This window comes from Malurus melanocephalus, unplaced genomic scaffold (assembly GCF_030028575.1).
Source record: "Malurus melanocephalus ecotype Western Australia unplaced genomic scaffold, MMel_1.1 scaffold_201, whole genome shotgun sequence".
NCBI classification, from domain to species: Eukaryota; Metazoa; Chordata; class Aves; order Passeriformes; family Maluridae; genus Malurus; species Malurus melanocephalus.
The window spans coordinates 336,076-346,489 of NW_026623433.1; positions in this window are offsets into that span (position 1 = coordinate 336,076).

Sequence of the window (10,414 nt, forward strand, 5' to 3'; positions counted from 1 at the left end):
TGGAATATGAGCTGGAAATGACCCACAAAGATAATCAAATTGAACCCTTGGCCCTTCACAGGACATCCCTAAGAATCAGAGAATTAATCTGTGAGAAGAGAGAAAGGTTCTGTCATAATTTATCTCACCACCAGACACAAATGAAGATTTCATTCCCAGCATCAATCCATTCTTTCATGAGAAATCCATCAAGAAATCCATTTCCAGCAGCTGTGTGTCTARCTCCTCTTGTGAGATATGCTGGAAGAGGAAAGGAAAGTACTCAGGACAGCCTTCTATTTCATCATTATACTCTCACTATCTCGTGCTCTCCTGCCGATACAGAACAGATGAATTTTTCATGGAAGATGCTCCTTTTTGTTTCCCTGTTTCTTTACCAACACCTTTGCTGCTGGCAGTGAAGGAGTTAAGCAGACTGTACTGTGCATTTTACCCACAGTACAAAGGGAGAGAGCTAAGGAATCTTGCTGATTATCCCAGGGCTGAACTTTAAAAGCTTTTAAAGCTGAACTTCCTCTGGAATCGTTTGCATCTTCCCYTGCAGCATYCAGCAATGCCTCTGRGGTCAGTGTCTTGACCCAGGGTGGATGGGATTAGAGCAGGAGAGAGGCTTTGCCTACWCTCAGTTGCCTGCTTCGGAGTGGGACAGTGCTCCCTGGGCTAACAGGAAACAGAGAAATTTGAGAAAAAGTGGAACAAAAATAATAGAAACCAAACGAGAATGTTGAGGAGTTCTGGGGTAAAGTGGAAACATGAAAGTACGTGGGATAAAAAAGGACAGAGTGCACTCAYACAGCAGTGGTTCTGGGGGTGTGARTRAGATGTAWGGAAAATGCAAAGGAATGAGAGCAAAATCACTAAACCAGGACCAAATTCCAAAGGATATATCTAAGAGTTCAGCTCATGCTGCAATAAATAGCCAGATGGCTGCGTATCCCAGAGAGACGCTGCTGGGAAAGGAAATGGAGAGGGAAAGAGGGGGCGAGCAGGGTCACCTACACATGACTCTTCCATTCCCAGTGAAAGAGGAAAAGGAAATGTAGATTAAGAGGGGTCTTCATGGCCCCAGCTCTGGCTGAGCCAGCACAGGAGGCAGAAGAAGTCAAAGAATGTCTTTGAACCTCTTGTGCTCACATATTTTTCTTGCCCTCTTCCTTCTCATCCTCCCCAACCATTCAAGCACCCTCTTCCCTGCACACCAGCCATTCCTTCATTCCTGGCAGTCCCTCTGCAACTTTTCAGAGGCCCAGAGCAAGGGCTGTTTTCTGGCACCCTGAGCTGTGTGTTGGGGCTCATGTCCTTCTTTTGGAGCTCCTGAGCTGAGTTTGTCTCAGGTCACGCAGGGGAAGCAGTGAGACAAGGCTGTATTCTTACAAAAAGTGCTCTCAGCCATCCCCAAAGATCYTCAGGATCCCCCAGACTCGTCTTGCACAGGAAAACAAGAAAAAGTAGTTACTCTAGTAATACAGAAATGCAGGCTGGAGTTCCTACACCAGGACGGTTACAGAAAATAAAGTAAATTTCAGTTTATATCAGTTAGCTCAAAAGCAGGACATCTTCTTGTAGTTGTCTCAGAAGTCAGTGTGTGATCTTGCATAAGTCATTCACTCAGCCTCTGTCTCAGTTTCCTCAGCTTTGAAACAGGGAACAATGCTGAACTTGCTTCGTACAGGACCCCAAGATTTTGTGTTGAAAACAGGAAAACAGTTTAAAGAAGCATTATTGAGTGAATTGGGTGCTATTAGTGTCTTCTCTAAACAGGATTTTTAAAGCTTTGGTCGTTCAAGTAGTTGTGAAGGTAAGAAACATAAGTGAAGATCAAAGAAGAGGTTTGTTGTTTGGGGTTTTACTGGGCTCCTTTTCTGGCTYGAGCTGTAGTGTTCCCCAGTGGATATGGATTATTTTATCCCATTCAGCTAGGAGGTATCAAAGACAAGCTGACACTGAAGGCAGAGAGATGAGAGAGTGTTCTTGATGCATCATTTAGTGGTTCACAGACAGACCTGACCCACAGGGTGAAGGGCAACAACAGGAAAGGCAAAACCTGGTGCCTCAATCAACTAGCAAAACAAAAGCAAATAAAACAGAAAAACCCCACAATTTTGTTCTGTTCTGCTTTGATAAAACTTCTTTTCATTGAATAGTACTGTATTACCTGTACTCAATTGTACCTGTACAATTGTACAATTGAGTCTTCAATTAAAATTAAATTACTCTGGGAAACGAGGGAGTTCAKTTACACAGAAAGAGCCTGTCTAAAAGGCAGAAAAAGTTTGGACATTAAATCAACATTAACCAGGTTCTTTTACTTTTCTCTGCAGCTGGAAAGAGTCTCACGTGGAATAAATCCAGAAAGCTGAGCGCCATGTACAGTGTGGATTCCAAGCACTCCTGGAAAGGCAGCTCAGAATGTGCAGCCTGACGTCTCCTCTCTGCCCCACCACTGAACTGCCACACTGCAAGGGGACTGGAGCAGCCCACAGAATGGAAAATAGCAGGAGCAGTATGGGATTATCACTGGGAGAGCAAGTGGGATTCCTGGAGAAAACGGTACCAGAAGCCCTGACTCAAGACCTGTTCCCATTCCAACTATAAAGGGCTGACAGTTTGTTCTGCCCAGGAATACAAAACTGTGAGAGATGTGATGTGTGAGCAAAGGCTCTCAAATGGAGGGAGACACAGAAACCAGGTTGCAGGCTGCACTCCCTCCAGCAATCTGGAAGGTTAATACAACAGGCTAATTTATCCAAGATTTTAAAATAGTAATATATTCAGAAAAGGAAAAACTAGACTGGCTTTGCTTTTTTCCCTCTTTCTTCTGTATGCCACCTACTTCTGGTTGAATAAGGAATGATTTCTTTTAAACTTTAAATTTTAGCATCACTGTTTGTAAATTATTTTCCCTTTTACACATCTGTCTTTAGAAGGAGATTAAAGTCTGCAGAGAGGAAGATGTTGGTAGTACATCCATCCCTGAGTGCCTGACTGACGGGGTGCAGCACTTTGACAAGTCAGCATTTKTAGGGCTGCTTGCTTTCATCCTTGTGTTCAATCTGGTTTAGAACCTGCTGACAAAGCAGGGGAATGAAGAGACYGGGGTGGAGGGGCTGGCTCAAGCAGGAGGGAGACAAAAGACTGCCACAGCACCTTGCTAAAGGATCCCTTTTACACTGAGACTGCTAAKAATGCTGCAGATGCTTTTCCCATCCCTTCCACCCCGTGAGCAAGAGCTGAATATTAAAAGAATGGCTCCATAGATAAAATAGAAAACCAAATCCGCAAATTTTATAGAACATCTTTAGTAAGTCACTGTGCAGTAATTTATCTGTAAAAAAACCAATTTGCTTTTCCACCTTGCCCTTTGAGGCTGTGTTTCTCTGGTGCCTCACCTAGCATCTCCCCACAGGGATTCCCATGTCTCTGAACATGCCCACGGTGGGGAAATCAATGGCTGAATCCTGGGATGAGCCTTGACCATGACTCTCATTGCCCCTCAAATCACTCCTGGTACCTGGAGGCCTGTTTCAYTGAGTGGCTCAGATTCCAGAGCCCTGCAGCAATAGAAATTGAAACACACTGTCCAGAAAGATTTAATAAAATAGTTTTTCAGCCACAAAGATGGGCAGTGAGCCATTTCCCTTTGTGTCTGCCTAGCAGCATTCCTTGGCTGACAGGCAATCAGAGTCCAGGAAAGCCAGAGCCCAGGAGAGAGAAAAATTCTCCAGAGTGGAAACAATTGCAGCACAGAAAACATTTGCATTTCTGGGCTGTTGCAGTAACTGAGACAAATGCATGTCTCTACCTGCCACAGCATTTGAAATATGTCTTACTACAGAACAGCCCAAAGTAAGCAGGCTTTYCAGTGGAATTTGCCCTAACTTCCTCCCCAGTCCTGCTTTTGAAGCCAGAAATCCCTACCTGCACTATCTTTGGTGGAGTTTTCCTTGACTCACTTAATGACGTGTGGGGTATTTTTATTATCATCATCTGCACTGCAGGAGTGTCTCAGATCCCAGCCATAGCCAAGCAGTACCAGTTGTTGTGCAGAAAAACAGCAACAGGCTTTCCCCCAGCAATTTTCTCTCATCAGACTTGCTGAATCCTCCTTGTGTCCTGTACACCTATACACAGCTAGTTCCTGCAAGTGGAAAGGGATTCACACTCACAGACATCTTCACTCTTTGGAAATAAAGCTAGTTCATACAAATAAATAATAAAATAATTAAATAAAACCAGAATAATATAGCCAGTTCATGCGAAATTAACTCCCCGAAACTATCAAACTGGAAAACATACTCAGATATTTGCTCATTAAAAACAGGAAAAGGCCTAAGTCCATTAAAACAGGTGAAAACTTACTAGAGGATAATGTCAGTTAATTGGAAGGAGCCTTTCAGACAGTCTTGCATGCTTCTTAAAAATTGTCTTACTTGGATGACACAATTCAGGCCTAAACTGGACAGTGCACAGCACAGTGATGAAAAACCAAAAAGCCCAACAAAAAAAAAACCCAAATAAATTCCCCAAAGTGTGCTTTCATCTAGGGCTCTCAGATACATGTGATTTTGCTGCTGTTGTTGCTGTTGTTTTTCCTTCCAGGAGATTTTATCCAAGCAGAACTGAAGACCCCAATCACTGCTCTGGGTTTCTGGGTATTCTGCAGCAGCTCTGATCAGGCAGTTCTGTGTCCAGGGCTCCTGAAAGTATCCATTGGGTATGTAAAGCTCATCCCTACAGCACCTGCAGAGCAACACCAAGGCCTGCAGGAGCTTAGGAGGCATTAAAGATGCAGATCACAGTCCATGCAGAGTGACTCATGGTACTGGGGATGTGCTGCACAGAATACCTGAGCACAAACGTGAGCATCTGCACCTCTCTGCAAGGCAAACACTGAACCTGGGACCAGGACCTGGGCAAAGGCTGTAAATACACAAAGCAACACCTACGGTGGGCAGCACCTGACACACTCCATTGTAGGGCTCCAGCTCTGTCTTGAGGTTGGGTTAGACAGTTCAGGAATTTAGGAGTATGCTGCAGGGATCCATCCCACCCTTTGGCAACTTGTTTGATTCTCTCCTACCTTGATCCGTGTTTGAGCAGCCCCTCCAGCACAATTCACCAGGAGCTGTGGGCACTGACCCCCCCACAGATCACACCTTTGCCAGCCCCACTGCCCGGATTCCCCAGCTGAGGGGATGTTTTAAAGCATCTGTATTCACATCTTGCCCAAACTTCCCCTCTCTGATGGGTCAGCAGCCTGAAGAGCTGCTACTTAACCACATCAGTGATAATTTCCTAGAGACAGACTTTAATTTTAATGAAGTCAGTCGTTTTTGCTTGGCACAAGATTCACAGAGCTTGTTTTGTGTTTTCTACTTCCTCTGTGCAAAATCTTCACACAAACACTCCCAGTCAGTGGGCTCATCTCTGGGATGGAGTCAAGTACTGAACTTCAAGGTACAGAAACAAACCTTAAAAGGCACTTTGTGCTCCTTCACGGGAAGCAACATGAGGACAAAAGTCTATCTCTTCCTCCTCTCTCATCAGTAAAAAGTTTATTCCTCAATATAAGAAAGACTAAGAGTGGCAAGAAGGAGCAAAGGGAAGAGAGATCTCCCTGAAATGAGTAAAGAAATTCCAGTAATTGAACAGCTCATATTTTGACACACTGAATTATTGAATTTTCAGAACTGATGAAATACCTCTCTAGRCATAGCACTGCAGCCTGAGTGCCAGGATAAGTACCAGAGGTTAGGCAGCCTGATTTTCCACACAGATACACTGTCCATGGGCTCAGGCAAGCCTACAGTTGCTGCTGGTGGAGAAAATATTTAGGAAAAAGCCTCAGAAGGAAAAGGTGGCTSTGAAGGTAATGCATGCTCTTCAATAACCTTGGCTAAATCATTAAATTAGAGACGRTACCTCAATATTCCTGCAAGCTCTTCCATTTCCTACTGATTTTACTGAAAGCTCAGGAACCTCCTCCCACACCRTTCTCTCCTCCAGTTTCTGCAACCTGCTTCATTTCCAGCTCTYTTCTGTTCCAACAGGAACTGATGGGAACCACTCCCACAAGCCCAATTTGGCACAGTGCATCACTACYTAAGTATATAGTTGGCTTTTCACTTTCTACCTGAAATGTGCCATGGATCCAACTAGACTGCAAATTTAATATTTCACAATGAAGCTAAATTATTTTTACCCTCCAAATAGCTGGGAGCATTGCTGTTAATAACTAATAATCGTTCCTTGCATGTATGTAGCATCTCTCATTCAGAAGTCTCAAAGCACTTAATAAGCAACAATTAATTAACCCTGTAACATCTCATTGCTGTAATTAAATCATCTATATAAGGAGTAATTGCACCACTGGTGATTCTGGTTCCAGTAATTTCATCAAAGTGCAGCAGATATGTCACAGCTGTTGTAGTGCAATGCAACAAATGGTGGCAGCCTAAGAATGTTCCTGAAAAGTTCTGTATTAGGCCCTGGAGAGGGATTAAGGAAAGGGGAGTGTATATAGGTAACTCATAATATTACAGGGCAATGTAGTTTAATACTTCTCTTTTATGGTTCCATTAATCACCAGTATAATTCTGCTCATCACATTAGGTAAAAAGTGCACTGTAGGATTGCCACAGGAGCCTTGATCTCCAATTTACCCAGAAAGAGTCAAGCAATGGCTTCCAGCCTCTGAGACAAAGTTTATGGATCAGTTAGACAAGATTTCCTGAAGAAGGCAAATGAGTGTGTGTGTCCAGGTGATGCTTAAAACACTTTTGAGACTTTCAGGCTAACAAAGGAAGAGCAGGAAGTGCTAATATCTTGGACTCCAGGATATTATATTTGCATTCAAGGAACAGCAGCCATTGTCTCACAACCCCTTAATGTCTAAATGTTTATGGGATACTCTCAAAAGGCCACATTGGGAATAATTTATGTTTCATTATCACTTTGGATGAAGCTGTCTCCCATCCCTTCTTTTTCTAGTTCTGCATTAGTTTCTTTCCTACCYTTTTGTACCTCCTTTTCAGTAATAGCTGTCCTATCTTCATGTACAATTATGATATTTTAGTCCAAGACAAAGGGAAAGGGAATTTATTCCTTTAGAGAGCTTTCCTCTGCACACAATACTTTAAGGCATCTGCCCAGATTTATGTAATCTGACAGTTTGATGGAAAAATAGTAATAATAATAATGGCAAGACTTGCCCATTTTTTTCCAGCAGCTCTCAAAGCATTGCAGTGTTCTTCATCAATATYAATTAAGTCTTACACCATTTGCAGTGTTTTTGTAAATAAGAAATCTTAAGCACACAGTGTTTAAAAGGACTTACAGGAATAAGTAACATATTGAGGAACMGAGTCCAAATATCCAGACAATTGTGGCATAATTTCTCCTTATTCCTCTCCATAATAGAATTGTGTTTCTGGTGTGCTGATTTATAAGAAGCAGCTGTACTTCATGCCCTGTTGCTCTTCTTTTCCTTCCAAGCCCACAGAGCATCAGACTGTATCAATCCTCAACACTGCACTCCAAAGCAGCGCTTGAAATGCTGAACCTTGCAGTGTCATTCCCGAGGTTTCACAGGATGCTGGACCACACAGAGACTGAGTTATCTGCTATTGTCAGGCAAAAATCACACAACAATAAGGGACTAAAATCGTACCTGGTATAACTTACCAGCATTTTACTGAAGGCAGAAAGTCCAGACAAACTTAAAGCAATCAAAGCTGTGGTAGCAAGACTTGAAGGAAGCCTTTAGCATGCATAAACCCATCAAGATCTGTAGTTTAAGCATGATAAAAAGAGAAATATCTTCCTTCAACGATCATGCCAAACTTTGTAAGAGACCCAAAACAAGACTGGAGTCAGATTTTCCCCACACACTCACTCTATTGCCTAAACAAAGGAGAATCAGGTTATTTCCATTGAAGCTCTGTCTTGTGCTGTACAAAAAGCAGAGTTCTGGAAGTGCTTGGACCTGAAGGGCAATGGTGCCTGAGAGACAATGTGGCAGCCAGTCAGCAATAAAAGTGTTAACCAAAGTCTGGGTTGTATTGTCCCAAATTGGTGCAAAAGCAGCAGGAAAGAACTGACTTCTGGGCTCAAAAGGCTGAGGATGCCCCAGCTGTGGGAGGCAACCACCCCTTGAAACTCTCAGCTTTTTTATACCCCAATTCCTCCTGAACAGGAAACTAATGAGTGGTATAAAAAGTGCTGTTAATAAAAGGCTTCTAAAATGCCAAACCTTCTCCATGCTCAGGCTCAAGTCAGCAGTTGTGCAGGGCTTGGTTCAGGCTCACACCAGCCCACAGCCCCTGGCAGCAGCAGTCAGTTATTTGGGAAGAGGTTCAGTCCGTATTTAACCCACTGCTAAGAGAAGTCTGCATCTTGTTTAAATTTCTCAGACAGCTTGCTCCTGCTTAGAAACATTTGACATGACAGAGCTCTGTCAAACAGCTCAAAGGTTGTGGTTTCTGTCTAGTGAACCCAAGCCAGTGTTAAAAACGTGCAAGAAGAACTCCAGCCTGGTGAAATCAAAGAAAATGCAATTATTCTACCTCAATAAAAGTAATGCTGTTCAGAAACAGGCCCCAAATTCTCATTTCYCAACAGAACTCCTATCTCACAAGGCCTGCCTTACAGAAAGCTGTGTCTTTGACTCTTGCAAATTAAGAGACACTGCTTATGTTTGCCATTAAGACCTGTATGGTGCATTTAAAATAAACCCACCAACCAACCAGAAAACAAACAAAACCCCCCCACAAACAAAAACAAACACACAAACATACATGCTGGAGGAGCACAACGTTCTATGTTACAGAACTGAAGTTTTCAGTATTCATTTCTGCCTTGATACAAATGAGGCAAACAAATCCCATCCAAATCAAAATCCATTTCCTTRCTGTTATGGTACATGGGACAGAGAAATTCACCAAAACTAGGAAAAATAAAGRAGAAAAGGATACCAAGTCACTGCATGTTGGTCACATCTCCCAGGCTCCTAGTTGCTGAATAATCAAGCAACAGAATCTACTTGTTATTGCRAAGTTTCTTAATGTCCTCAGATGAAATAATTTCACCCCTACAAACTGCCTTTTATATGAAACCTTTGATATGAGAATCTCYTTATTTCATGTGAAGTACCTGATGCTGAGGAGTGACTGAGAGCTGTCAGCAAGCCCTGCCATTACCCAGGCTGCATCCTGCACCTCCACACCTCACTGGGAATTACAGTTTGAAAAATGAAAAATCTAAAAGAACTCCAGCAAGGAAGGTGGGTAACAGTTCTGCAGTGTTTGTTCTCATAACAGTTAAAAAAGGTTTCTTCAGTCCTCCATGGCTGGCTGTAGAGAAGACCAGATATTAAATTAAACACAGCATGGGACATCCTTCTCTTGTTTTTTTTCCAAATCTGTGCACAGTATGGAGAACTTGCTTCACAAGGAATGCTCTTGTTTAAATGGCTTGATAAATTGGATTCCTTTGATGCTGTTTGCTCTTGCCTTCCTTAATCTCTCCTAATCATAATGATTTTTTTTTGTCTGCAAKGCATCTGACCTACTTCCACATTCCCCCCATCTTGCTGTTCTTTTCTATCTATATTCTCAGTGAACTATCTGTATTTTTCTCCCTTTAACATTAGATTTATTCCAAAAAATTAGGAACATCAGGCAAATGAGGAGTGGTTTTTATTCTCACCAGCCAGTGAATGCTGGAAGCCACATGCTCAGATTTTTCCCCTTTAACCAGTGCAAGCATCAACCTTTATCAGTTCCAAGATACTGTGAGTCTACATGGAATTTGTTGRACTATTTGAACCACAGGGCTCTGACAGAGACCTGCAAAATGAAAGCAAATGCAATTTCTAATCACTCCAGCAAAAAATGAATTTGGCAATTAAAGAAGCAACTTTGACACAGGGACAGAAGGAAAATAACTGGCTTTAAACAGTGGCAGGTGCATCACTTCAGATAAATTATACACCATCCATCCCGAATGCTGCCTAAAGCAGAAGGATAGCCCAGGGATTAGGGTTTTAATAGAGAATTTAGAATTAGGGATTACAGACCCTGCTCCACTCCAGCCGGCCTCTGCAGCTTTGGCCATTTACAAAACAGGGTTAACAGGGTTAACAATTTTCCTCCTCTCTCAGCAATATTAAGAGACCAGAAATGCAAAATCTTTTCAGGCTGTTAAGGCCTAAATACAACCAAAAGTAATTAATTTTTGGATGGGATCTGCTATAGTTTTGCACAGACCTAAAGAGGCTCTGACCTTAGCAAGGAAACATTTCGACTCATATGTAAATTCTGGCATAATCCAGAAGAGAAGAGCAAAGCCTGTTTACATCCCCATCTCAGCAGTCAGATTAGTTTCTACTTGATCCCAGAATGGTTTGGGTTGGAAA